The sequence below is a fragment of the Eleutherodactylus coqui genome, chromosome 13, assembly GCF_035609145.1.
Source record: "Eleutherodactylus coqui strain aEleCoq1 chromosome 13, aEleCoq1.hap1, whole genome shotgun sequence".
NCBI lineage: Eukaryota > Metazoa > Chordata > Amphibia > Anura > Eleutherodactylidae > Eleutherodactylus > Eleutherodactylus coqui.
The window spans coordinates 95,871,543-95,896,688 of NC_089849.1; positions in this window are offsets into that span (position 1 = coordinate 95,871,543).

Genomic DNA, 25,146 nt, shown 5'->3' on the forward strand with positions numbered 1-25,146 from the left:
CGCACATTAGGATACCAGATTTAGAGTGATTCTACTTTATTTGATCACTTTTCTGGATCTATGATCAATGTTGTACATCAATTGAGCTTCATCACATGACTCGATTTCCCATTGTTCATATTTCAGAAGTGGCGGTTGCTGTCGTTTTTTAAGGTTGAGTCCTATTATACGACTCCAACCTGTTTGGTCACTAGTCACTAGTGGCCTTCTTAATCCTAATCTTCCCCTTATTTGTTTGTATTTGTTTTGTTCTTCTTTTAAAGGAATTTAATAAAAGGTATTTTTTAATTTTATTAGTTTGGAAGGTCCTAGCAGTAAATTTCCCAAAGTTTTGACTGGGATTAGCTGCCCTTGTAAATTTGCATCTCTAATCATCAGCAATCAGCAGGAAGCAGGTAGCTTCTTCAAAAAAGAGAAGAAGATGGATCCAGGAAACTACAGGCCTGTAAGCCTGACTTCTATACCGGGAAAGATCTTTGAACAAATTATTAAACAGCATGTATGCAAGTACTTGGGTGAAAATTGAGTAATTAACCTGAGCCAGCATGGGTTTGTAACAAACAAGTCATGCCAGACAAATCTAATTTCCTTCTATGACAGAATCGCTGATTAGGTTGATCAGGAAAATTAGGTGGATATAGTATATCTTTACTTTAGTGAAGCATTTGACAAAGTATCTCGAACCATACTTATTGAAAAGATGACCAAATATGAGATTGACGGGGCAACTGTTAGGTGGATTCACAACTGGCTGAGTGATCGTGCTCAAAGAGTGGTCATAAATGGCTGCACATCCAAGTGGAAAAATGTATCAAGTGGGGGGCCACAAGGCTCTGTCCTAGGCCCAGTGTTCAGCATTTTTATAAATGATCTGGAGAAGGTAATTGATGGGAAACTGATCAAATTTGCCAATGACACAAAGCTAGGAGAGATAGCTAACACTAGGAAAGAGAGAGAGGATTCAAAAAGATCTAGACAAGCTTGAACAGTGGGCAGCGACTAACAGAATGGTATTTAGCTAGGAGAATTGCGAAGTCCTACATCTGGGCAAGAAACATGAAAAAAGAACATACAGAATGGGAGGAATTGGGCTAAGCAGCACATGTGAAAAAGACTCGGGTATACTTATAAATCATAGACTGAACATGAGTCAACAATGTGATGCAGCAGCCAAAAAGGCAAACACAATTCTGGGATGTATTAAGAGAAGCATAGAGTCTAGATCACGTGAGGTCATTATCCCCCTCTACTCTTCCTTAGTCAGACCTCATGTGGAATACTGTGTCCAGTTCTGGGAACACCACTTTAAAAAAGTCATAGACAAACCGGAGCAAGTTCAGAGAAGAGTTACCAAGATGGTGAGCGGTCTGCAAATCATGTCCTATGAAGAACGGTTAAAGGATCTGTTACTGTTTAGCTTGCAAAATAGAAGGCTGAGAGGAGACTTAATAGCTGCCTACAAATATCTGAAGGGCTGTCACAGTGCAGAGGACTTAGCCCTATTCTCATCTGCACAAGGAGAGACTAGAAGCAATGGGATGAAACTGAAAGGGAAGAGAGACAGATTAGATATTAGAAAAAACTTTCTGATCAATGAGTGGAACAGGTTGCCACGGGAAGTGGTGAGTTCTCCTTCAATGGAAGTCTTCAAACAAAGGCTGGACAGACATCTGTCTGGGATGATTTAGTGATCCTGCACTGAGCAGGGGGTTGGACCCGATGACCTGGAGGTCCCTTCCAACTCTACCATTCTATGATTCAATGTCTGCATGAATGGCACGTGACCACTGAAGTTAATAATTGCCTTCAGCAATCATGTGAACAATTAACGGCCCATGAACAGTGCATAAGCTTCCGGGACCAGAGCAATGGTACTCAACCAAAGGGACACTTAGGGCTCTATCACACGAGCGCTGTGGGCACACAGTATAACCATGAGCAAAGATTGTGGCTATATAGCTCTAAAGATTGTGTGAACGGGTTAATTCCAGCTACTTGAAGTAGCCTGTTCACACGATCTGTGGTGTGAGATGAGTGCTTTCCAGCTCCCATTGGAGTATATGGAAAGCACGCACCAAAGATAGGTCAGATTCTATCTTTGCGTGCACTGCAGAGCTAGAGGCGTGCATAGCACTTGCATGTCCGATCTGTGTGACATGCAAGTATTCAGCGCAGCTACAATATCTGCTTGTGAATGCTTCTATAAGAAACAATTTTCATGCACTTATATCCAGTGCGGGGAAAGCGCTCGTGTGAAAGAGGCCTTAAAAGTAGAGTGTAGTTTATCCTCCTTTTTATACGATTAGGCTGGGTTCACACAGGGCAGATTTGCGGCGGAAATTCTGTCTGGAATTTCACTGCGGCAAATCCACCTGCGGCCACTAATCCCGGGATTAGCCAGCCATGTGGACGAGATTTCTCAGAAATCTCGTCCACACGGAACGGTGAATCCGTCGGCAGAAAGCGGCATTGCAGAGCGGATTCGCTGGACTCAGCATGTCCCTTCTTTTTTTTTCTCTGCTGCGTCCACGCTCTCCTGTATGGCATGCTCTCCTCTAAAAGCATGTGGCTAAGCCACTTCAAAACCCGCGGCTAAGTGCCACGGATTTTAAAGCAGCGCTGGCGGGTTTTAACTGTGGCCAAACCGCGAGATTTCCAATCGGAATGCGTTGTATGGGAACGCAGCCTAAGGGTGGATACACATATGGCGGATTTTGATGTGATTCTGCAGCAGATTTCACCTTACATCAAAATCTGTGCCAAATCTGCTACGTGTGAATGCACTCTAAAGGGATTTTTCACACATCTGGTGGCTTTCCAGAGTGCAAAAATCTGCAGTAAATCTGTGCCAAAAGCTGCATTAAAGTTCATTTGGCGCATATCTTAACATGATTTTGATGCAGATTTGCTGCAAATTTTTCAGCTGCAGAAAGTCCACAGCAAATCCACCCTGTGTGAAAATACCCTGTAAGGAATGTTCACAAGTTGCAGATTCACACCAAAATCTGCAATGTATTTTGTGCTGTGGATTTTGGTGTGGATTCACAGCTTTTGGTTAGATTTTGATGCTTTTTTTATGAGAATCCACAGCAGATTTCACCCTTTAAGGCCTCCATGACACAGGCGACATGGCATCGCCGCGAGAAAATCATAGCGATATCGCATTGCTGCACTGTGCGATATCGCTGCGTCTTCTCGTGGCAATACCACAATTTTGTAGGATCACATGTGAGGATTTTCGGGGGGAGCTTGAAATATAAGCCCTGCCCTGAAAATAAGCTGTAACTATAGGCATGAGCGGCAGACCACCTCTCCTCTTCCTCCATCTCTCCTCTCCAACTCCCTTCTCATTAAGGCTGCCTGTCCACGGGCGAGTTTGCATTGTGTTCCTCACAGCGATAATCCGGCCGCGGGGATTATCATTGCGATTTTCCGCCTGTGGCGGCAAATCACAGCATGCTGCGAATTGCCGCAATTTTCTGCGGCAAATCGCGGTCAGCCTGTCTGTCAGATAGGCTGACCGTTGGAGATCCATCTGCCGGCTCCTACTCGAGGGCGGCAGCTCCGGCGGCGTAGATTTGCCGTGGGATATCGCTGCGCCCGTGGACAGGCAGCCTTACTCACTCAACTCTCACTGACTAACTACAGACACCTCTTACTCAAACCATCACATCACGGGGACACAGCCCAATCAACAGCTAGACAGATAGATACATTTTCCAGACAACACCAGACATGACCAGACATTAACTATTTCATGCCTGCAACCTCCAATACACATAAATCTGATGCATTCCATATATAAGACAGTAATACAAGACAAACATAAGACACGTATTCTGAGGTTCTGGAGGGGACCCCAAACTCTGGGGCCACTACAAATACATGTGGCTATTGACTGGTTACATAATACTTCCATATTCACTGATCCCGCTGTCAGTGCAGCGGGGCTGGATATTGTCATTAAGGACGGGAGCACAAGTGCCACAGCTGGCTTCACTTCGGTGTTGAAAGCAGAACTGCTGAAAATGTAATAGCCTGCTTCGGCTCCCATTGGTTTGAATGGGATGGGAGCCAGCTATGGTCACATAGTCACATCTTGGCCTCCCTGAAGCCGCTGTGGGGCCTTACGCTCAGTGTTGTACGCCTTCCCACTAATGGTCACAGTTCACATTTAAATCTATAATTCATTTCCCATTATTTGCACTGCTCATTAAAGCAATAGCATGGCTTGTCTCTGAGCGAATGTATCATCCAAGATACAGTGCTGGCACTTTAATAAACTTAATAATGAAGGTAATCTATTATGTTACTTGCTGAATTATTAAAGTTTTCCTGTTTGCACAGCTTATTGCTTTACTATGCGCAGAAGAAAGGTGAAGCGTCTGGGGCTCAGGGCAGAGTTTACTAATTATAAAGCGTACAGCTTATTCAAAAGGAGTCTATAAAACTGAGCATCATTGTGTGAGTCTATTAGCATAATGCAGGATAGGAGGGTGTTTTACCCTGTGGATCAGTACTGCAGACTCACAGGAAACAGAGGATTGGCGTACTGGCAGCTGAAGACTGCAGGACTCATAATGAATCATACTACCATAGTAGCATAGGGGGAAATGTACTAAGCATCTCGGACACTGGGCTTAGTATGATTTCCCCAGCGCATGAAAAAGTGCACATCTCTTCATATATTCAGCGCATCCGCGGTAGGTCCGTGAGCCTCCAGAGAAATGAACTCCCAGGCGCACTGTTGATCTAGAGGAAGACAAAAAACCTTATGAATTAGAAGCCAATTTTCCTAATTTTAGTAGACAAATTCCTTCCCAATTCCAATCTGGCAATCAGAATAATCCCCAGATCACCGACCCTTCTGAAGTAAACAGTAATATAACATATAATGCTGCAATGCTCATGAAAGGTATCCTGGCCCCTCTTAAACTCTTTTACCGTCACTACGTTCTCAGGCAGAGAGTTCCATAGTCTCACTGCTCTTACAGTAAAGAAGCCTTTCCATGTTGGTGTAGAAACCTTCTTTCCTATGGACCAGTGGTTCCCAAACTTTTTCAGCCTTGGAGCCCTTTTTGAAACAAAAGTTTCCTGTGGAGCCCCATGGAGGGTGTTGTTAGGGAAGGGGGTTAGGGGCATGGCCTATCATGACGTATGATTTTTACCTCCGTCGTTATAAAAAGGACAGTGCCTTAAAAAAAACATAGGGTGGAACGCTGGAGCACTGGAGGGCTATTGATATACATTATATTTAAAATTAACATCTTGTGGAATTAAATCCCGCACCTCATGTCAGTGTCCACACGGGTTTTGTGCAGATTTTTTCCAAAGTATGTGGATGATTTTCAAAATCTCATCCACTTTACTGCTACAGCTACTGTAAACTCCACAGCAAGTACTAATAGTGACCAACTATATTGGTGGCCGCAGTAGTAATAGTGTCCCCTATATTGGCCCAGTAGCAATAGCGTCCCTTATATTGGTCCCTGTAGTAATAGTGTCTCCTATATTGGCTCCGGTAGTAATAGTGTACCCCACAGTGGCCTCAGTAGTAATAGTACCCCGCTATATTGGTGACCCCAGTAGTAAGTGTCCCTCACAGTGGCCTCACAGTGGCCTCAGTAGTAATAGTGCCCCCTATATTAGTGGCCCCAGTTGTAATATTGTCCCCCACAGTGGCCCCAGTAGTAATAGCACCCCCCATTGCCACCTCAGTAGTAATAGGGACCCCATTGCCATCCCAATAGTGATAGCGTCCCCATTGCAGCCCCAGTAGTAATAGAGTCCCCCATTGCCGCTATGCTCGTCAGATGCAGGGAGAGGTTTAGCAGTGCAGATTGCAATAGGGGTGATTGGAACAGCCGTGGGCCCTCTCAGAGTCTCGGGCCTGGAGTGGTCGTCCCAATCTCCCTTAATGTAATCTGCACTGCTGAACCTCTCCCTGCATTGGTCCATTAGTCACCGCTCCACTCACCCTGTAGCGGTCTCCAGAAAGCCTGTACTGAGGAAATAATCGTGACCGGAGTTGGCTCATGTGATCCACATTGTTATACCGACCACAGGTCCTGCACACTTCCTCATTACAGGCTGTCTGGACACCGCTACAAGGGTGAGTAGTGTGGGGACCTAGACCCTCCATTGAAGCCCATGATAATCACTCGAAGAACCCCAAGGGCTTCATGGAGCACTCTTTGGGAAACCCTGCTCTAGATGTAGAGGGTGCTCCCTTGTTACAGTCCTGGGTATAAATAGATGATGGAAGAGATCTCTGCATTGTCCCTTGATATATTATACATAGTTATTAGAGCGCCCCCTTGTTACAGTCCTGGGTATAAATAGATAATGGGAGAGATCTCTCTATTGTCCCCTGAAATATTTATACATAGTTATTCAACCGCCCCTCAGCTGTCTTTTTTCTAAACTACATAACCCCAATTCTGATAGCCTCTCTGGGTATTGCAGTCCGTCCATTCCAGTTATTACTTTAGTTGCCCGCCTTTGTACCCACTCAAGCTCTGATATGTCCTTCTTGAGTACCGATGCCCAAAACTGTCCACAATATTCCATGTGTGGTCTGACCAGTGACTTGTAAAGAGGAAGAACAATGTTCTCAATGTGCCCCTAGACCCCTTTTGATGCACCCCATGGTCCTATTTGCCTTTGCCAAAATGGTGATTGATATCCCACAAGTACAGTGTTTTGTTCAGTAACAATATGATGGTCATTTTACTGTATAGTGGTAATATTTAGCTTTTGTATAACGGCACCAATGTTATGTAGTAACTATGTATAAAATTTGCTGAGGGACAGGCCTATGCATTGGAGCTCATGCCCCTCATATTTTAAGACCCTTGTAATGCCCCTGCTTTACATAGTCTTGTATCATCTGCAAATATTGATAGCTTACTGTACAATCCCTCTACAACATTGTTAATAAATATAATAAAAAGAATAGTGCCCAGTACTGCCCCCTGTGGTACCCCACTAGTAATGGTAACCCCTCCAGTATTGCCCCCTGTGGTACCCTACTAGTAATGGTAACCCCTCCAGTATTGCCCCCTGTGGTACCCCACTAGTAACTGTGACTCAATCAGAGTATAACCTGCTTTCTATCGCTGACCAGTTACTTACCCACTTACACATATTCTCGCCCAGACCAAGCATTCTCATTTGATATACCAACTTTTTATGCGGCACAGTATCAAATGCTTTGGAAAAGTCCAGATATTCAAAAACCCGTTAAACATTGTTTCCACAATGGAAGTAATACTTACCGGCCTGCAGTTCTCATGCTCACTTTTGACCGTTTTTGGAATATCAGCACCATATAGGCTATGCGCCAATCCAGTTGAACAGACCCCATCATTATAGAGTCTTTAAATATAAAAAACAAGAGTCTGTCTATCACATTGCTGAATTCACTTAGAACCCGGGAGGAGGGGGGGGGGGGGGGGTGTATGCCATCGGGACCAGGTGATTTGTCTATCTTAATGTTTTTAAGGCGGCTCTGCACTTCTTGCTGGGTTATGGCCAATAATCATTCAGATTCCAGCGATCCCGAGATATTCAGAATGATCAGTGAGATTCATCGTTCAGTGTGAATGCATGCCACGACTGAACGACGAACGAGAATTCTGAATGACGGATCGGCCTGTGAAAACAGGCATTCGTTCACTTATGAATGGCTGTCTGCTTAGTTTGAATGGAGACAGGCAGGCTGCAACGATTCCCGGCCCCGCCACGCCTGCATTGTTTTAGCAATGCTCGTTCCTGTGTAAAAGCACCCTTAAACTGGTGAGATTTAATGGAGAATTGACTTTATCATTCTGCATTTCACCTGGCATTTCATTTTCTTGAGTGAAAACACTATTTAAAAGATTTGCTTTCTCGTCATCGCCCTCTACAAGTCTTCTCTCATTACTTTTTAAAGGGACAGCACTTTCTGTTTTAACATTGTTACTATTTATATAGTTGAAAAACAGTTTAGGGTTAGTTTTGCTCTCTTTGGTGATGAGTCTCTCGGTCCCTACCTTTGTTGCTTCTATTGTCCTTTTACATAATTTATTTTCATCCCTATAACTTTTTAGTGCTTCTTCACTGCCTTCTTGCTTTAGTAGTTTAAATGCTTCCTTTTTGCTGTTTATTGCCTCTTTACATCTTTAATGGGCCACACTGGTTTTCTCATATTCCTAACTCTTTTATTCCTGTAAAGTATGAACACAGTAAGTATTTAAGATGGTTTTAACCATCACTTTATGGAAGGTATGAAAACAGCTCAAAGTATTTCAGGAAGTTCATATACTATGGATACATAGACTCATTCAGTGTAATGATTTGCAGAGGGTAATGTGAAAAAGTGGGAAGTCACAGACTGAGAATTGCATAGGGGAAGGAGAAGACTCTTAACAGCATAGAGCCTTACGAGAAGAATGTGCTGAGATGGTTATAGAATGAGAATTACATAGAGGAGAGAGCAGGATACAAGTGTGCTGACCTTGTGGGAGATGATAGAATGAGAATAATATAGGGAAAAAGCAGGGTCAATCGTTGCACAGAGTATTTCAGGAGAGAAGTTGCTCTTTAAGGTCACGGCTAAGAACTATGGTACATAATAGAATGAGCATGATCCCAGAAGCACATCAAACTACTAACGACCACTTGTCCGTCTGTGAGTGAGTGAGTCACATGCCTCACCCCTTATCACATAATGGTGATGTCATCAAAGGTCCTTCATCCCAAGTGAGTGAGTTACATGTCCCACCCCCAATCACATGACAGTGATGTCACCAAAGGTCCTGTAAGCACACGGCACTGGCTAGCTGTTCGTTAGTTTTCTATAGCAACTGAGGCCACAGAGGTTTGTAGGAAATTGAATACTAATGAAAACCTACAGCAGCGGTTTGCTTACAGGACCTGTGATGATGTCACCGTCATGTGATCAGTCACCTGTGTGGGAGGAGTCCGGGGACACATGACCAGGGGGTGATCAATCTGTGCAAAACTCTGCTGTGCTGTTTTTCATCCCTATTGTATGAAGAATGTAGCAGAGCTGTGTGTGATGTACAAGTAGCAGTGCTGTGTGGGTGACGTGCATGTAGCAGAGCTGTGTGGCGCATTGCGCCCCAAGAAAAACTAGTACTATGTAATTTCCTAATAATTACTAGTAGTATTTAATGAGAGAGTGTGCTGAACTTATGATACATCATAGACAAGGAGTTTAACTATGGAAAGGGGCAGCTTTTCCCAGCAGCAGTATATTTCAGGTCTGCAATGTGCTAATCTTGTGTGAGGTCATAGACTAAGGGCTTATTCACACAAGCAACGTTCTTGAGCGAGTTTTGTGCCATGTGCACAAAACTCACATGAATATTAAATTCACTCTGTTGAATGGACTCATTCACACGAGCGATGCTGCAAGAAACAAAAATTGCATGTTCTATCTGTTCTTAGTGTTACATTATACTGTGATCTAACAGGCAGTCTAATAAGCCCCGTCACAGACTTGGCTTCATAGGCAATCTGCGATAGCAGCCCTGGGTGCTTTCAGAAGGCCCCCGGCTGCCATGACAAATGAACGGCACGCTGCGATCCCATCCCAGGGGGCCATTCAGGATCCAATTGGGGCATTTACATGCCACTATCAGAAATGATGGTGGCATATAAAGGGTCAACAGCTGGCACCCGCATTGTATGGAGCGGGATCGAACACCGCTCCATACAAGCCTCGAACTTCCATGACTTATCAGTATGTCATGGAGCGTTAAGGGGTTAAAGTTATAGTGTACAATCATCACCATTAACACAGTGTACAAGTATACATTTTTTTCCCAACAGCCTATAAATAAAGTGCATATGAGTGCAAGAAACACATCATCAACCGTGTAATATAAAGTATATTCCAGTGCAATACACAACAGTGGCAAACACACCAACAGTCAACTATATACAGTTCACATCAGTTTCCAATCCTCCTACACTTCCCACCACTTTCGAGAAATGTAATGTTCAACCAGTCTTTAGAAATACTGCTTACCTATTTCATTGGCCATTGTGGTGACTCCACAGCAGGTATCAATTAAGCAGCCAACTTTCACCCCATTTAGTTGAGCTTGTGTCAACTGGGGATGTCACTAGTGTCCATTTGAAGTGTTTAGTATCTAGTATGTGGTTGGAGGCCCTGGAGACCCAGGTTGGAGACCCTGGAGACCCAACCCAGGGCAAGTTGCCTTTGTCCTTAGGTACTACAGTCTACTTTACTTAGTTTCGGTGTCTGACATTCACTGTCCAGTCTGGTGGGACACTGTGTATGATGCCTTCTGGTACTCTAGAGGCGAAGACCCCGTCTTTCCCTCTCAATCTCTTCCTTCAACTCCTGGAGTGTGGCCTTAATATTCTGCTTGAACTCCTGGAAGGACTCAATGCTCCCCTTGTTCGGTGACACAGGGACAGTCTTTTGCAAGTCTACATCTGCAATCTAAGGGACCATTCTCGGATTTTGAGCCTATCAACTATGCCATCTGTAAACAGGTCAATCTTTGTTGGTTTAAGGACAGAGTGTGTTACCCAGAGCCCACTTGAGGATTGCACTGATAATGACATATGTAGTGGCCCAGAGTTAGTGGGGCCCCTCCATAATGTTATATGTCTGTCTCGTGCCATCATCTTGTCAGTGTCTTGTGTGTAGTATGCATTTGAGTTATGTGTATTGCACCTCTGTGGGATTGAATGGGTTAATGTCTGGGTTATGTCTGGAAAATGTATCATTTTGTGTGTCATGTGATCGTGCTATGTATATGTGTCTGCAAAGTGGATGCAAGTCAGTCTTAGTTTATGCAAGTCAGTCAGTTGGAGACAGTCTAGCAGAAGTCTCAGTCTGCAAGTGAGAGGAGTCTGACACCCACACTTCAAAGATCGGCCTGTGTGTGGAGAGAATAGAGGAAGCCGAGTGATTCCCTTCTGCTCGGCCTAGGCCTACTCTACCCAGGATGTGCTGGTACTACCACTAAGCACTGAGTGACAGAGGAGGACCGCTGTATGGCTTAAAGAAAAGACAAGTAATGTGAGTATGGACGGGTAGAGAGTTAGAAAAAGAGAGAGAGTTGCCAGAAGTGGGATCATACAGATAACTGGGATTGGATCATCTGGAATGCCCCAAGAATCCTCCTTGTCACACCACTTTATTCTGTTGTATCTGTGCCAGACTGCTAATGTTATTTGGAGTTTAACAAGTTACTGTACACGGACATTACCGTCCATTCCCCGTGTGTGGACTACTTTATTCTACTGTCAAGGTCCACCACAGAGGACCGAACGATGGCGTCACGAGTGACAAAAAAAGACTATAGGTAACCTCTGGTTACTTTTCCCTGTGACCTCCCCCAGCAGTAACTTGGTCGGGTCCTGAGCTACCCCGAGGGAATAAGATGGTAGAGCCTCGTGACAAGGCCTTTATCTACCCCACTATGTCCTCGGACGTTGCACATTGACACAGCAGAATTAACCAGAATGGGTTTATTCACAGTCTTTCAATGAGGGCAACAGGTAGTGGTTACTAGTCTTTACAAAGGCAAATATCTTGTCAGACACACAACATCATTACAGAGGCAACACGGTCTCTAACACTTTCTTCCAACCGACCATTGCAACATCAATAAGTCTCTATTAGGGCAGCAAGGGCATCAGCAACAGTGCCATATATATAACAATGCAACACACGAGACGAATGAACCAACAGATACTGTGTAATTCAAGGTTACAGTGATGAGTAGTTGAGCATACTGACAGTCTATATCAGTTTCCAGCCCTCTTATAAACTGAAGACATCAAAATCCTTCATTTTTGGGACTGTGAAAAATGTTTTGAGGAACAATTCTTACTCCCTCTTATTATCCTCTTCATACATACATGTTGGACTACAGAAGGTGGAATTGCTCTTTGAAGACATAAAATTGTAGAATACAGTGAGATATTCCCTTTAATTTAAGAGTTTTCTGTGTCTGACAGGTCGAGATCCACAGTAGATCATTAAACTGCAGCTCCTTGATTAGTCAGGTTCTCTGGAGAAAACCGTCAGGGACTTTTACAAGTGCCAACTTTTTAAAGGGTCTGTTAGTTACTAGCAGTGGGAATGGTTTCTGCCATCACACGAGGTAAAAGGGTCATTGGTGATACCATGGCAAGGAAAAAATATGTAAAGCAAGTCAAGTGTAAGACTACCTTCACACACAACTCTGGGCCGCAGAAATTCTGCAGAATCTCTGTTGCTTTACTGCAGATGGCCGAAGGGAACGAGCTTTGCGGAATTTGCTGCAATTTTTGTTGCAGATTTTGTTTATGTATTTGCGGTTTTATGTGCAGATTTTCTGCTGCAATATCACAAAGAATGTTCCAACTCCCGCCCCATCGCCCTCATAACTCATGCCAGCAGAATTCTTTTAAAGATCATACAAAAACGCATTGCGACAATTGTTGAATGGGAACTGCTGGATGTTCAAGCTGGCTTCCACGAAGGACGTAGCACCAGAGACCAAATCGCGAACCTGCGCTGGATCATGGAGAAGATCCGGGGGTATCAAAGGGACGTGTACATGTGTTTCATTGACTACGATAAGGTATTCGACTGTGTTGAACATGACAAACTTTGGAAGTGTCTGAAGCAAATGGGCGTCCCAGAACATATTGGACAGCTTATAAGGTCGCTTTACAACAACCAAGAAGCAACAGTCAGGACAGCTTATGGAAACGCGGATTGGTTCGGAATCGAGAAAGTCGTACGGCAAGGCTGCATTCTATCACCAGTCCTGTTCAATCTGTACGCAGAAACGATCAGGAGGCGATGCAATCTGGATGGATCAGAAATCGGAGTTACAATCAGTGGCAGAAATGTCAACAATCTCCAATATGCAAATGACCCCACCCTGCTGGCTGAAAGTGAGAGGGACCGGGAATACCTTACCCAATGAGTGCAGAAGGAAAGCGAAGGAATAGGACGGAACTGTACCTCAACAGCAAGAAAACGAAAGCTATGACCGCGGTAGACAACGGTACAGTGAAGATAAAAATTATCAATGAAGAAGTCAATTCAGTCCAAGATTTCATCTTCCTTGGATTCAAAATCGATTGCAACGGGCAATCTGAACCTGAGATCAAGAGACGGATTACACTTGGTAAGAATGCAATGACTGGAAAAGCAAGGACATTAGCATTGCAACAAAAAGTAGACTGGTCAATGCAATCGATTTTCCCATAACAACGTACGGCTGCAAAAGTTGGACGCTCGGGAAAACAGACAGAAGGAAAATTGATGCGTTTGAGCTCTGGTGCTGGAGGAGAATGCTGTGGATACCATGGACCGACATGACAGCGAACAAGGTAATGTTAGATCGTGGCAAACCGAAAATATCACTAGAGGGCAAAATCATCAAACAGCGGCTCTCTTTTTTTTTGGCCACGTGATGCGCGCAAACTCAATGGAAACAGTGCTGATGCTCGGCAAGGTCAGTGGGAAGAAGATCAGGACAACAAACAACAAGATGGTGAGATACAATCATGGCCACCACCAGCATGTCCATCACCGAACTGAAAGAACCCGTGCAAGACAGAAATGCGTAGAGAACATTGATCTATGGAATGATTGAGGGTCGGATGGGACTGTACAGATAACCATCATCAGTTCATGCACAGAGGTCAAACTTTTTTTGAGGTCATGGTGAGGTGGGAGTATTTGGCTCTTTCATAGATTATTATTGGTAATCTTGCTCTTGGTATAGTGGGATTTGGTCAGTGACAGTATGGAGGTAATTATACGGGCCATGATGATTACAGTGATACAGTTGTGGGAGTAATCCCTCAATTTAGCTGATACTCAATATATTGAAGCCTCAGTAATCAATATTCTGTACGGGGCACCAGAGGAGAACACAACATGGAGCAATTAGGTTCTGTTCCAGAGCTCTTCAGATGGGAAGTAGCTCATACTCTAAAATTTTATTAGAAAAGTAGAACCCCTAAATAATAAATGTAATATAAGTTATTTCAATACTTTAACACTGTGTGCGGTTTATTTGTCATCGCTTCTACAAAAAAGAGAAAAAATTGTTTATTTATACTGTGTACATTTTTAAGATAAACTTTAGCAACATCTATTCTATTATTAGGGCCATTTTTCATGAGCGACATTTAAAATTATTGGGAAGATATGCTTTATGGCAGCCTTATGGGCCATTTACACAATGGGAATCTCTGTGAGAAGCCATAAGGCCCTGCCCACTCTCTAGCCCCACCCACTCTCTCTCTGCACTATGGGGATATCCCTCGGGGGTCCCCAGAACAGGGGGAGAGAGAAAGGGACTATGAATTAATCCCCCATAGCAGGGAGAGAGAGCAGATTTCCCCATATCAGGGAGAGAGAGCAAAGCTATGGGGGATTAACCCTTCACCCTGCTCCGTCTCTTTCTGCTATGGGTTAATCCCCCATAGCTCTGCTCTCTCTCCCTGCTATGGGGAAATCCCGAAGCCCTGTGGGGCTTCTTCTCTCCCTCTTCCTGGAGCAGCTACGCTTTTTAAAGCTCAGCTGCTCCAGTAAATGGACGAATTCATGCGCAGGTCTTCTGCGCATGAAACATTGCCTGTTCACGCGATTTTTACACACACGAGAGCAAACAAAATGGGCTTTTTAAAAAATGGGCTTTTGGTGCGAACAAAATTGGCTTTTTAAACAAGAACAGGGGAACATTTTAAAAATGTCTCCAAAATCTTTTTGATACCTCCCCTTTCAAAACGTGAAAAGCATGGAGGTTGTTTGAAGAGTTGCACACACGTATTTGGGATGGAAGGGTATATCAGACTGTAAGGTCAAGTGATTTTATTTAAAAAAATTCCCATGCAGAAACTAGATGGATTGTTGATTTGGACATTCTCATTCCAAAGGAACTGAACTGGGAAATTGAACTCTGCTTTCAATTAATGAATATTTTAATTTTTAAATATATTTATGGTTTTTTTTTATTTATGAGGTAATAGTTTATTTATGGGGAATTTCTTTGCTGCATTTTTATGTGATAGGCAGGGGTAGGCTAGGCCGCTCCCTCAGTGAGCGTTTAGGGCCACAGAGCTACATGACTTGTGCTGTGACCGTCATTGCTTTCTTTAGACTTTTCAATGCCTGCAGTGATAAACTCATTGCAAGTGTTGCATAGCATCCAGGACTGCGGGGGATGACATTCCTAGGCAGGGACCAGAGGCGGCCGTCTCACTCAGTGCGCTGGATGCAGTGCTCTCTATCAAGAGCATCTGACTCAGTATGTGCAGGACATGAGGGAGGAGTCTCTTGATGAAGATGGAGCTACAGGGGTCACTATTATCTATAGGGGCAAAAGAGGAGGACCACAGTGAACTATAGGGGACCAAAAAGGATAGGGTAATTTTTATCAATAGAGGGCTGCAGAAGAGGGTTCACCCTTATCTGTAGGGGCCACAGAGGAGGGGGTCATTATTATCTATAGGAGCTGTAGAGGAGGGATCACTGTTATTTATAGGGCACCACAGAGGAAGGGTCACCGTTACCTACAGGGGGCCAAAGGGGGATCACTAAGACTTAGACAGGGCTAGATATATGTTCTGGCACTATATGTACAGTACTGGTTCTAGTACTGTATTTCTCATATAAGTCAGGCTCTGGTGCCGTATGTATGGTATGAGCCTGGTTCTGGTGCCGTATTTATGGTCTGTGAGTGGCCAGCTGCACCGCATACTTCCACCATTAGGGTGGGTCACTACTTATGAGCTGATGTTGTGTTCTTGCCCCCAGATCTAAAATTTGCCAGTCAGCCCCTGCTGATTGGGATCAGAATATTATGTAAGGGCAAACTTTTATAGACTTTTAGTGGCATTCAGACTTGCATTGATGGAGAATAGAGGGGTATTAGTTGAAGCAAGAGAACCTTGATCAGCTGAAAACTATTTGAGAAGGGATGGGGTTTGTTGTTAAGGCTGGATTCACACGAATGTATATCGGCTGTTTTTTCACGCCGAGCCGATATGTCGCCCTCATCTGCAGGGGGGGAGGATGGAAGAGCCTGGAGCAGGAACTGAGCTCCCGCCCCCTCTCTGCCTCCTCTCCACCCCTCTTCACTATTTGCAATGAAAGGAGGCTGGGTGGGGCGGGGCTAAGTTCCGCGAATTAGCCCCGCCCCATCCCACCTCTCCCCATTGCAAATAGTGCAGAGGGGCGGAGAGGAGGCAGAGAGGGGGTGGGAGCTTAGAGCACTGCTCCTGGCTCTTCCATCCTCCCCCCCCCCTGCAGAGAGAGAGGACGTATATCGGCTCGGCGTGAAAACCGAGCCGATATACGTTTGTGTGAATCCAGCCTAAGGCCAGCTATATTAGTGTGGTAATCTATTTTGTGTGCAGTTAGATAGCATTGGTCATTTTTCATGGCCATCACCTATTTCCTCCCCCTTGCCTGCTGGATGTTTGCATTTAGAATGATAATTGTATTACCTCACTTTAGCTGTGATCTAAATAACCCCCCACCCAGAGGCGTAACTTGAAGCTCCCGGGCCCCGATGCAAAACTTGTAACAGGGCCCCCAACTATAATGCTTTACTCATAGTACTAGGCTCCCTATATGGGGAGGAGAGGCCTTATGGGCCCCCTAAGGCTCCTGGGCCCGGGTGCAACCGCATCCCCTGCATCCTCTATAGTTACGCCCCTGCCCCCACCCCCACCCCCCCATTATCCTTAAGTCTCCTTGCTCCAAATAGAAGAAAGCCTGGTTTACCATCTTGTCAGTCATTTTGCAAGAACAGTGGAGAATAGTTGTAAAGGCCCTGTTAGAATATTATGTTACTGTATACCAACATGACTTTGGTTATTCAATGTGATAAGTGATGTGGCCGGCTTCCAACATAGTTGTTGTAATGTATTTAACTACTTTGATTTACCATATATACTCGAGTATTAGCCGACCCGAGTATGAGCCGAGACATTAAGTTTCACAACAAAAAACTGTGAAAACTTATTGACTGGAGTATAAACCGAGCTATACTCAAGTATATACTAGGTAAAAAAAAAACCTCCATGCTCCCCTCCCAGCCGGCATCTGTGTCTGTGCGACAAGCTGCTTGAATTCTCCCCGCTGTCATCCCCCTGCTGTCCTCTCTGCTTGGCTCTCAGTGCTGTGTAAGTAAGCGCTGTGATTGGATTGAGCACCAGCCAATCACAGCTGGGCTCGATCCAATCACAGTGCTTACTTACACAGCACTGATGGCAGGAGATTTGAAAGCCGAGCAGGGAGATGACAGCAGGGAGAATTCTAAAGCAGCTTGATTGGCTGTGAATGATCGATCATCGGCTGTGATTGGCTGACGCTCGATCCAATCACAGCTCTTACTTACGCAGTGCTGACGGCGGTGGATGACAGAGCCGAGCAAAGAGGACGGTGGGGAATGATAGCGGAGAGAATTAAAGCAGCCTGCCGCACCGCCGCCGGGGACACAGACGCCGGCTGGGAGATGAGTATGGAGGGGTTTTTTTTAAGCCTTCCCTGACTCGAATATAAGCCAAGGGGGGCTTTTTCAGCACAAAAAAAATGTGCTGAAAAACTAGACTTATACTCGAGTATATACAGTACTTTGTTAATGTATTTATTCCTCTTCCCACCCCTGTGATGCAAGTGCACCTGTTGAAGGCGAGTTGATAACTGACCTCTGTACCCCAATTATCAGTTAAAAGCCTAATATTTTAGCACTATCAGAATTTGCCGGATGAAATTCCAACAGTGATATATTTCAGGCACTACTAAGAAGTTAGTATGACTGTATCGGCACATGTATGATAAGTCATTTGTATGAAGTGCTGACTGAATCGGTTTTTGTTGCAGGTTATAATCTAGGGCACTACAAGTTCTGGCACTACTACATACGCATTGCTAGTTGGATGCCAAAATGATAAAGCCCCGCCACATGGGTAGAGAAGAGGACCAGAGACAGGGTTCATCTTCTACTACTCTCCTATATCATTGCCAATGTGCCAAACCTTGCAGGCTATACATACCTGAGAACAAATGCCAGGGTAACATTGCATGCTGGTCCTGTAATACAAGGGATTCAAGGAGCATTGGGGTTAATGCTGTGATGGTGTGAACAGAAGGGGGAGCATATAGTGATATTGTAGGCCACCTAATTCTACCTCAGGTACTTCGTCTAACCCATGAAATCGACATGACAATCCTCATATGCAGCTATAAATGCAACATATTGCCAAGAAATCACACAATGCAATGCTGCCTTAGATGGCTGAGGGCGCGAATTCGTGAACCATGGTATCCCAGGTGCACTTGTGAGAGACATAAAGAAGCAACACATGAAGATCTGCGATTCACTTACTGCAATGTACAGCGTGACACAATACGCTACACTATCATACTATATGTGCCAGGAAGTGGAGGAACTATATACATCCATCCAGCAAAATGTGCACAAGAAGAAAATGTTGTGTATCCTGAGGGAAATAAAGAATATTAGTCAACCTTTAACATTATTCCAGTCTGGTTCTGATGCTGGAAAAGATGGGATGAGCAGTGGAGGAACAGCTCCCCCTACTGGACCTAGAATGAATAATTCAAATAATATACATAGGGACTTGGGTGCATGATGATGCAGTATTGTCAAAACTTCAAAGATAGTGTCAGCAATTTATCAGGGAAAAGATAGAGAGCTGGTTACCCTGTGTTTGAGGCTTATGATTTAAAAGAAAAAATAAGTCCACCTGTACATTGGTTAACATACATTAAATGATCGTTACCAGTATATGAATACTGACTTAATAGGAATCTTATCAATACTACTGTCCCTGTGGAGAAGAATACACTGTATCTACTATAACATTGTGTCCTATGAACAATACAACTAATATAATAATAAGCCATCCTATATACAATGATATAACTACAATAATGCTGCCCTCTATGTACAAGAATATAACTACTATAATACTGCTCCTATGTACAAGAATATAACTACTATAATACTGCCTCATATGTACAAGAATATAACTACTATAATACTGCCCCCTATGTACAAGAATATAACTACTATAATACTGCCTCCCTATGTACAAGAATATAACTACTATAATACTGCCTCCTATGTACAAGAATATAACTACTATAATACTGCCTCCTATGTACAAGAATATAACTACTATAATACTGCCTCCTATGTACAAGAATATAACTACTATAATACTGCCCCCTATGTACAAGAATATAACTACTATAATACTGCCCCTTGTGTACAAGAATATAACTACTATAATACTGCCCCCTATGTACAAGAATATAACTACTATAATACTGCTCCTATGTACAAGAATATAGCTACTATAATACTGATCCCTATGTACAAGAATATAACTACTATAATACTGCCTCCTATGTGCAAGAATATAACTACTATAATACTGTCCTCTATGTACAAGAATATAACTACTATAATACTGCCTCCGATGTACAAGAATAAAACTACTATAATACTGCCCCCTATGTACAAGAATATAACTACTATAATACTGCCCCCTATGTACAAGAATATAACTACTATAATACTGTCCCTATGTACAAGAATATAACTACTATAATACTCCCCCTATGTACAAGAATATAACTGCTATAATACTGCCTCCTATGTACAAGAATATAACTACTATAATACTGCCCCCTATGTACAACAATATAACAACAATAATACTGCTCCATCTGTACAAGAATATAACTACTATAATGCTGCCCCCTATGTACAAGAATATAACTACTATAATACTGCCCCCTATGTACAAGAATACAACTGCTATAATACTGCTCCTATGTGCAAGAATATAATTACTATAATACTGCCCCCTATATACAAGAATATAACTACTATAATGCTGCTCCTATGTACAAGAATATAACTACTATAATACTGCTCCTAAGTACAAGAATATAATTACTATAATACTGCCCCCTATGTACAATAATATAACTACTATATTACTGCACCTATGTAGAAGAATATAACTACAATAATACTGCCCTTTATGTACAAGAATTTAACTACTATAATACTGCCCTTTATGTGCAAGAATATAACTACTATAATACTGCCCCCTATGTACAAGAATATAACTACTATAATACTGCCTCCTATGTACAAGAATATAACTACTATAATACTGCCCCTATGTACAAGAATATAACTACAATAATACTGCCCTTTATGTACGTGAATATAACTAATATAATACTGCCCCCTATGTACAAGAGTATAACTACAGTAATACTGCTACTATATAAAAGAATAAAGCTACTATAATACTGCCCCCTATGTACAAGAATGTAACTGCAAAAATAATGCCCCTATGTACAAGAATATAACTACTATAATACTGCTACTACGTACAAGAATATAACTATTATAATACTGCCCCTAAGTACAAGAATATAACTACTATAATACTGCCCCCTATGTACAAGATTATAACTACTATAATACTGCCCCCTATGTACAAGAAAATAACTACTATAATACTGTCCCCTGTGTACAAGAATATAACTACAGTAATACTGCTACTATATAAAAGAATAAAGCTACTATAATACTGCCCCCCTATGTACAAGAATAAACTACTATACTACTGCCCCCTACGTACAAGAATGTAACTGCAAAAATACTGCCCCAATGTACAAGAATATAACTACTATAATACTGCTACTACGTACAAGAATATAACTACTATATTACTGCCCCCTATGTAAAAGAATATAACTACAATAATACTGCCCCCCATGTACAAGAATATAACTACAATAATACTGCCCTTTATGTACAAGAATTTAATTACTATAATACTGCCCCCTATGTACAAGAATATAACTACAATAATACTGCCCCCTATGTTCAAGAATATAACTACTATAATACTGCCCCCTATGTACAAGAATATAACTACTATAATACTGCCTCCTATGTGCAAGAATATAACTACTATAATACTGCCCCCTATGTACAAGAAAATAACTACTATAATACGGCCCCCCATGTACAAGAATATAACTACAATAATACTGCCCTTTATTTACAAGAATTTAACTACTATAATACTGCCCCCTATGTACAACAATATAACTACTATAATACTGCCTCCTATGTACAAGAATATAACTACTATAATACTGCCCTTTATGTACACGAATATAACTACTATAATACTGCCCCCTGTGTACAAGCATATAACTACAGTAATACTGTTACTATATAAAAGAATAAAGCTACTATAATACTGCCCCCCCATGTACAAGGATAAACTACTATACTACTGCCCCCTATGTACAAGAATGTAACTGCAAAGATACTGCCCCTATGTACAAGAATATAACTACTATTATACTGCTTCCTATGTACAAGAATATAACTACTATAATACTGCCTCCTATATACAAGAATATAACTACTATAATACTGCCCCCTATGTACAATAATATAACTACTATAATACTGCTCCTATGTACAAGAATATAACTACTATTATACTGCCCCTATGTACAAGAATATAACTACTATAATACTGCCTCCTATGTACAAGAATATAACTACTATAATACTGCCCCCTATGTACAAGAATATAACTACTATAATACCGCTCCTATGTACAAGAATATAACTACTATAATACTGCCCCCTATGTACAAGAATATAACTACTATAATACTGCTCCTATGTACAAGAATATAACTACTATAATACTGCCCCTATGTACAAGAATATAACTACTATAATACTGCTCCTATGTACAAGAATATAACTACTATAATATTGCCCAATATCTACAAGAATATAACTACTATAATACTGCCCCCTATGTACAATAATATAACTACTATAATACTGCCCCCTATGTACAAGAATATAACTACTATGATACTGCCCCTATGTACAAGAATATAACTACTATAATACTGCCTCCTATGTACAAGAATATAACTACTATAATACTGCCCCCTATGTACAAGAATATAACTACTATAATACCGCTCCTATGTACAAGAATATAACTACTATAATACTGCCCCCTATGTACAAGAATATAACTACTATAATACTGCTCCTATGTACAAGAATATAACTACTATAATACTGCCCCTATGTACAAGAATATAACTACTATAATACTGCTCCCTATGTACAAGAATATAACTACTATAATACTGTCTCCTATGTACAACAATATAACTACTATAATACTGCCCCCTATGTACAAGAATATAACTACTATAATACTGCCCCCTATATACAAGAATATAACTACTATAATACTGCCCCCTATGTACAAGAATATAACTACTATAATACTGCCCCCTATGTACAAGAATATACTTACTATAATACTGCTCCTATGTACAAGAATATAACTACTATAATACTGCCTCCTGTGTACAAGAATACAGTCCAAATTAGTTTGAACCAAACTGGAACTTCACCAATACCTCTAAAATTATGATTCCAGACTAGAGATGAGCGAACGTGCTCGGCCACGCCCCTTTTTCGCCCGAATACCGCGATTTCCGAGTACTCCCGTACTCGGGCGAAAAAATTCGGGGGGCGCCGTGGCGGCACGGGGGGTAGCAGTGGGGAGTGGGGGGAGAGGGAGAGAGGGCTCCCCCCTGTTCCCCGCTGCTACCCCCCGCACCGCCACGCCTCTCCCCGCCCCCCGGCGCCCCCCGAATCTTTTCACCCGAGTACTGAAGTACTCGAAAATGGCGGTACTCGGGTGCATAAGTACTCGAAACGAGTACGTTCGCTCATCTCTATTCCAGACCCATTGTGGTGATGACTCAGTGGTTAGTACTGCTGCCTTGCAGTGTTGGAGTCCTAGATTGAAATCTGACAACTTCTGCATGGCAAGTGTATGTTCTCATTGCGTTTCATAATAATTAGCTTTATTTATATAGCACATGCATCGCTTATGCATCGCTGTACATTACTTGATATTTCCTGTCACAATCTATATCCACTTATTAGTCTGTTTTTAGAATGTGGGGAGAAACTGGAACAAACTCGGGAAGAGATACAAACTCCCTGCAGATGTTGGCCTTGGTCAGATTTGAACCTAGGACCCCCCAGCACTGCCAGCCAACTACTGGTACAGTCAGTTCCAGAAGCTGATGTGTAAGATGAAGATCCAAATACATATATTATGCATTAGTAATGTTTTTCCTTTAACAAACCTTTGCAGATACAAATCTAGACTCTATGCATTCACTATTTTTTGCTAGATCGACATCTTTCCCAATAGGATTCGCTAATAAACTCATTTGTAATTCTGTGTCGATATAATAGACTTCTATGGACAGGAAATGGGTTCTTCTGCTGAAACTGATCTCCCAGTAGTGCTATAAGGGGGTGATGTGAAGTAGTCCTGCATTGTTCACTATACGTAATGGAATGTGCTTTATAAAGTGCTGATGAGCATTGACAGAGCTCATTAAAATGGGTATCGCAGCTCTCAGAGACGGGCCGGCATGAAAATCCACCAGAGTTGGGGTTTTTAATCGAGCAGTTCCATTGTGTGGCAGACCATAGAGAAATACATTGCGGAGATTGGGATATAATAGTATCGGCTTTTGTCAGTTAGGCTTCTTTTAAAGTGAACTTACATTAAAGATGAACTCAACTGTCTTATTAAAATATTATATTACATACCTTTGCATATTCTTTGTGTATTTACCTACGTGAGAGCTTCCCCTAAGGCCAAGTCTACATCTGCGCTGAGGCCTCCAGCTGATTATTCTTAGTTGGTTCTGTCCTCTGAGCTGAACAACGAAAGTACAGGAACTACTGGAGCCAGCATATGCGGGATCTAAGTGACGCCAGATGGACCCTACTGGCTATAATGGGTCGTCCAGCTTCTAGAATGCCAGCTTAAATGTTTTATGGATAACATAGCAAAAATTTGCTATGCTATTTTCTCCAGATCTTGTGTAGGATCTATGTATTTAAAGGGATAGAAGAGCTTTTTAACTGATAACCTATCCCCTGAATAGTTCAACAATAGTTGATAGATAGGGATCCACCAATGGAGACCTCCATTCATCGGCTGATCATCCGTCCCACTGCACTGGCAGTGGAACGGACGTTGTCATCAGTGGTTATAGGAGGAATTCGGAGTGTCAGCTTCACTCCCATTGAAATGGACCATGGTCACGTCCTGTTCTGAACAGGAAATGTAGGAACAGCACGGTGATCTATCCAGGTCATCAGTTCCAAAAGGCTTGAATACCCCTTTAACTGCTCACAGGAAGTTCAATTTATTGCACAATAGATTGCCTCCATGATAGTTGTCTTGCCCTGCCCTAGTGGAGCTCCAGCCACTTCCCGGGTCAAGTTGCTTCTTGTTCACATGGCTTATTCCAAACAGAAGAGGAACAGAAGCGCTACAGATAAGAGCTAAGTAAATCAAAGCCTCAGTGAGTGTGGGTGGCTGTATTCTAACTGTACTGCCTTCTTAAGTGGATTGTGTCTTAAGTGTCTGATTTGGGATTAGTAACTTTTGTGTCAGGGACTTTGGAAAACTATTTTATTTAATTACTGCTTTTTGAAACTTCTGTATGTATATTATTTTTATCTAATCTATCTGTACCATACCCATTTAGAATGTGCTCCATGATTGGCAATGCCGCCCAGTGTACATCTTGTGCCCTGTATGTGGTCCTTGAACAGCCAGTCGAGGGTAGATACAGCTGTATGAGATGTGAGTGTTACACACTTGGAAGTCCAGATTCAGGATCTAAATGTGCGGCTTGCAACACTGATTATCCATTGACAATATGGAAAACAGTTTGCTGCTCACTGAGCTGCACTCGCTGGGGTAGATGTGGGGGTGCATAGTAGTTTGGGAGAGCAGGATGAGCAGGCAGCTAGCTGGGTGACAGGAGGAGGGGTTGAGGGAAGAGAATCAGGGAAGCTAGTCTTGAACTGGGAAACCCCAACAAATTTGCAAACTTGGCAGATGAGAGGGATGCCATTACAGGATTAGCACTGCTGCAGCACAACGTACCCTCTGACCGCCAGGGGGATGACTGCTCCAGCAAGAAGGGGAATAGGAGCA